The sequence below is a fragment of the Papaver somniferum genome, chromosome 8 (assembly GCF_003573695.1).
Source record: "Papaver somniferum cultivar HN1 chromosome 8, ASM357369v1, whole genome shotgun sequence".
NCBI classification, from domain to species: domain Eukaryota; kingdom Viridiplantae; phylum Streptophyta; class Magnoliopsida; order Ranunculales; family Papaveraceae; genus Papaver; species Papaver somniferum.
The window spans coordinates 76,423,719-76,428,954 of record NC_039365.1 but is presented as its reverse complement, the minus strand read 5'-3'; positions in this window follow the sequence as shown (position 1 = coordinate 76,428,954).

The window sequence follows — 5,236 nt, the reverse complement described above, 5'->3', positions numbered from 1 at the left end:
CATGAGATTTCCTTGCAATTGAACAACTCTCTAACTAGTTCATTTGAAGTCATTTGAACTAGTTATGGTGAAGAAGAACATGGTTTATATGGCTAACCTTTTGGTTAACTACTGTTTAACCAACAAGTGCATACGTTTGGGTACGGTTAACAAACCTAGAAGCGTGCATTTTCAAGTGTGTGTAACAAGATAAGTTTCCGATCTAACGGTTGAGAAATATTATCTTGAATCTAAATCAGGTTTTCATCTAACGGTGAATATTGAATGCTTTGTTACTAATCTAACATTGATTGCAAACCGTTGTTTGAAAGACTATATAAAGGAGACATCTAGTATTGTGAAAAAATAATCCCCACACCTTACGTGTGATACTAGTTTGCGTGCTAGAGTGTTTCTCCTTTAACCTTTGGTTTTCTTCTTCTAAAACCAGGTTAACGACTTAAAGACTTCATTGGGATTGTGAAGCCAGAACGATACTACTTTTATCGTAGTTGTGTGATCTGATCTTGCATCTTCTATCGTACGAGTACAATCAGATTGATTGGCTTGAGATTGATATCTCTGATAGGCAAGGTATAAAAAGTAGTCACAAACATCTTCGTCTCATTGTTTGTGATTCCGCAACATCTTGTTTCGCTACCATACGATTAAGATTGTTGTGAGGTGATTGATAACTCTAGGATGTTCTTCGGGAATATAAGACCGGATTATCAATTGGTTCCTGTTCTCCTTGATTATTATCAAAAGATGTAACAAAACCTTTAGGGTTTATCTTTGGGAGACAGATTGATCCTTTGTTAAACTTGTCTGTGTGAGACAGATTTGTTTATTGTTAAAACTTGCGATTTTGGGTCGTAGCAACTCTTAATTGTGGGTGAGATCAGCTAAGGGAATCAAGTGCGTAGTATCCTGCTGGCATCAGAGGCGTGGGGAGTACAACTGTACCTTGGATCGGTGGGAGACTGATTGGGGTTCAACTACAGTCCAGTCCGAAGTTAGTTTGGAGTAGGCTAGTGTCTGTAGCGGCTTAATACAGTGTGTGTTCAATCTGGACTAGGTCCCGAGGTTTTTCTGCATTTTCGGTTTCCCCGTTAACAAAATTTCTGGTGTCTGTGTTATTTCAATTTCCGCATTATATGTTTTATCTTTTTAATTGAAATAATACAGGTTGTGAGTTAGATCATCAATTAGAGTAATCCAACCTTTGGTTGTTGATTGTCATTGATTGATCCTTGGATATTGGTCTTTGGTACCATCCAAGTTATTCCTTGTATTTGATTAGAACTCGCAGTTCTTGCTTGAGTAAATCAAATCAACAAGCGAGATATAAACTCGTTGATATACTTTTAATTGATTGAGTCTTGTTGATTCTCTTAAAAGTATATTCGAGTTTGTCCATACAGATTGCTAAGCGAAATATTGGGTGGTGTTGTTAGACCCCCGCTTTTTCAATTGGTATCAGAGCAGGCAAACACGTTAAAGACCTTATAAGTCTGTGTTCGTAGCGATCTGATTATGGACGAGTCTATCTCTAATAACGTACCAGTTCAGAAATTACCAGATGATTCTAAAAGCTTGGGTTCACCTGAGAGAACTGTCACATCTAAGTCAATATCTAAACATTATCTTGATGTAAAAATTGTTGATTGGGAAACTCACCTAGAAGAACAGTTGGATGAACTTTATGATGAAGGTGATTCAGATATTGATAGAGATGTTGATGAGGAAGTCTCAGAGTTTGTTAAGTTTTTGGATTCGTGGAAAATGAAGAAGATTACAACTTCTCATGTCACACCTCTTCTGACTCCTCTCTGTCGAGAAAACAAGAAATTGAGAAGATGTTACACAGGTGTTTATTTTTCGAATCGTTCTAACGAATCGATACTCAAGGATTCTGAGGAAAATCTACGTATGAAGTCACTTGAGTGTGATAATCTTTATCAAAAGTACTTTTTGTTGGAAGAGAAACTTGCAGAATCTGAAGCAAGGTTTAACTCTCAACAAATTAGTTTTGATGACAGATAAAGTGCTTGTCTCACTCGATAAAAACGCCTTGAGGCTGATTTAGATGCTGCTCTTGATAAAATCAAGATGTTGGAAGATGACTTGACAAAGTTCAATACTAGTTCAAGCAAATTAACCACTATGCTAGGAGCAAGTAAAAATTATGGTGATACACGAGGATTGGGCTATAAGGGAATGAATGCTCCAAGTATTAGCAAAGAGGTAAAATTTGTTAAGGCTAGTGATTCTTCTCAACAAAAGGTTTCCACTGATGGAAAAAGTGAAATACCTTCACCATAAGTTAAAGTTCGAAAGAGCAAAGTATATCAACATCCCAAGTCAGCACACACGGATCGAGGTAAGAACATTCCTTATGTTTGCCACTATTGCGGAAATAAAGGTCACCTGGAAAGGAGATGTCGTTTCCGTATAAGGAATGAGAAACTTCATGATGTTCTTGTTTGGGCATCACAAGAAGTTGTGAAACCAAGATCATATGTTAAGACTAATCCCCTTAACGTTACGGGTTGTAACTGTCCAACCTTTAGGCAAAGGAATCGGTGCTGTGATAATCCTAGTTTTGCCTATAAACGTCATACGAATCCTTTTCACAATCGTAATGGTTATCAAAAGGATAACTTCGTAAATATGAATACAAGATCTGATGCTCCCAATTGGAGAAAGACTAACTTGCAAAAGAATAGTCAATCCAATTCTCTTCCGAGAATTCTAGAAGAGAGTAATGGGAAGAAGGTTCTGGTTGTTCCTAAACGCACTCAGAAGTGGGTACTAAAGAAAGCCAATGATGCTTTGAGTGTGAAAAGGAATGATCTTCCATAAAGTTCCATGACTACGGAGAAGGCAGTATCCATGATGTTGGAACTTAACAAGTTTTTTGGAAAAATGGAATTGGATGTGAAAGGTTCTAAAAGCGATCTCTTTTATGATAATCCAAAGGTCACTTGTGGTGAGCAAGACGTTGTTCACCCCAACACAACTTGATTGTGTTGTAAGTACATCCTCACCAAGGAATGCCCTGTTATGTATACGGTGAGGGAAGCACGAGAATTGGGGCATACAGATTATGTTCAGTAAGGCTGTAGAATTCAACTGGATTCTTCTAAAAAGGTTCTTGAACGTTTAGGTTTGAAAATAGTAGTTCGGGATGTTTGGACTTCATGGTACACCTACCATATATGCATAACATCTTTTAAAAACAAAATCCAGGGGTTTAAGTTCGCGGACTTGAAAATTCGTTTGCAAACCCGTTATACATATTTGCCTGTAGACGTCAATATCCGGTCGACTTGTTTTGGCTGTAACTTTTTCGTATGAACTCGGAATGAACTCATTCTTTTTGAAATCTCTTCCTCTTTGAATTAGCTTCAGAATGGAGATGAGAATTATTGATTTTGGATGATTTAGGATTGGTATTTGTCCCGTCTCTTGTTTTGAGTGTTTTGTTCTGTTTCGTCGCACTTGTTCCAACTCTCTTGGACTTGGACTTGGACACTTGGATTCTTGGAGTACTACTCTTCTATGCTCATTTGTAGCTTTTACAAGAATGTTGTTGGTGAATCACAAAGAAGGAAGTTCAAGAACGGGCAGTAGTACGCATTACTATGGGATCCTTGAATGTTCACAATCTTTTTATGTGAACTATGGTGCATGGTTGTTAATGACTTTGTATGTTATTCTTTGAAAATCTTCTTATACGCCTTTGGTAGATATTCTTGGTATAAATCCGGGCGAAAAAGAGTGATTCTACTCTCTAAGGGCAAATCATCTTATATGTGCATTATGAGTTTGTCTTGATGCCTAGTAAATCTTCTTTTTCTGTTTTATTTGGAAGAATAACTAGAGTTTGGAATAGGCATTATTGTTATTACATATAGTTATGTCCAACGTTTTCATCTTCATGATTTTAGATTTATTTGTTCAAATTCTAAAGTTGTTTGGAGGATGATGTTTTGCAGTATTTAATCTTTATAATTTGTTATATTGCAATTTTTTATGGGATTGGTGTTTACGTCAGTGAACTATGTTTGTCCCATACTTTGTAAAAAGTAAAGTCGCTCGTGGTCGGTATTCATGTACTGGTAAAAGAATGAATGGACTTTTGACAAATACAAAAGTTAAGCCTGTATTGTCTATTATTTGATGGAAGATAGGTTAAAATATTTTGTTTTCAAGGATTATGTCTATTAATATCGTTATGCAAATAGTGATGGGAAGACAGAATGTATCCTTGAGTATTCCGCAGTATTGATCATCCCTGACCCATATTTTATGTATTACTGTGAGGCCCCGTAATATATCTTATGTTGAGCACTATACAACCAAGTTGATTTTTTTATCTTAGTTGGTGTTCCGTGAGATATGTTATGTCGAGAATATTGAATTAAATTAATCATCTTGTTTGGTTATTTAGTTATTGCTCCGTAAATTTTCTTATGACGAGCAAAATGACAACTAAATTGATTACTTTTGTAATTAGTTTGGGTGTGTATTCCAATTAGATTAATTATGGGTTCTCTTGTAATTAATCTAGTTGAGTATTTTTGTGTCTCCATAAGTTCTCTTATGTTGAGAACAATCAATTGAATTGATCACTTCTTGTGTTTAATTTGATTGCGTATTCCGATTAAATTAATCATGGGTTTACTTGTGATTAATTTGATTGAGTTTTTGGATATAGGAAATCATGCTTATGGTTTTTAGTGTCCAATAAAAATCCTTCTTTTATTTCGAAATTAAGGTCGCTCTTGTTGTTCTTTTGGGAATGACATCAAATGGGGGAGAGTTCTTTTGAACTTGTGCTTAATGGTCATATCTTGAGGGGTGTGCGGCTATGGAATTTAAGAGGGGTTATATTGTATCTTTAAACTCCTTGATGAATGCATTTAAATTAGTTGGTATGTATTTTTTCCTTTTGTCATGAAATGTCTCTCTCGGAAATTTTATTATGATCCCGTTCTTACCTTTGCCAATTTTATTGACAAAAAGGGGGAAAATTAATATGTAGTTCACACTACAAATACAATGGTTTTCGGATAATTGTGTAAAGGAGAGTGGTTTTCATGTGAGATGGAGTATTGACTAAGGGGGAGTGATACATATCACCATAGCATTATTGTTGAAGTTGTGATACAATTGAACTTTGACGCTGTGTAATAATATTATGACACTGTATACAATGATCGAGAACTATGTTTTCTCATTGTTATAGCTA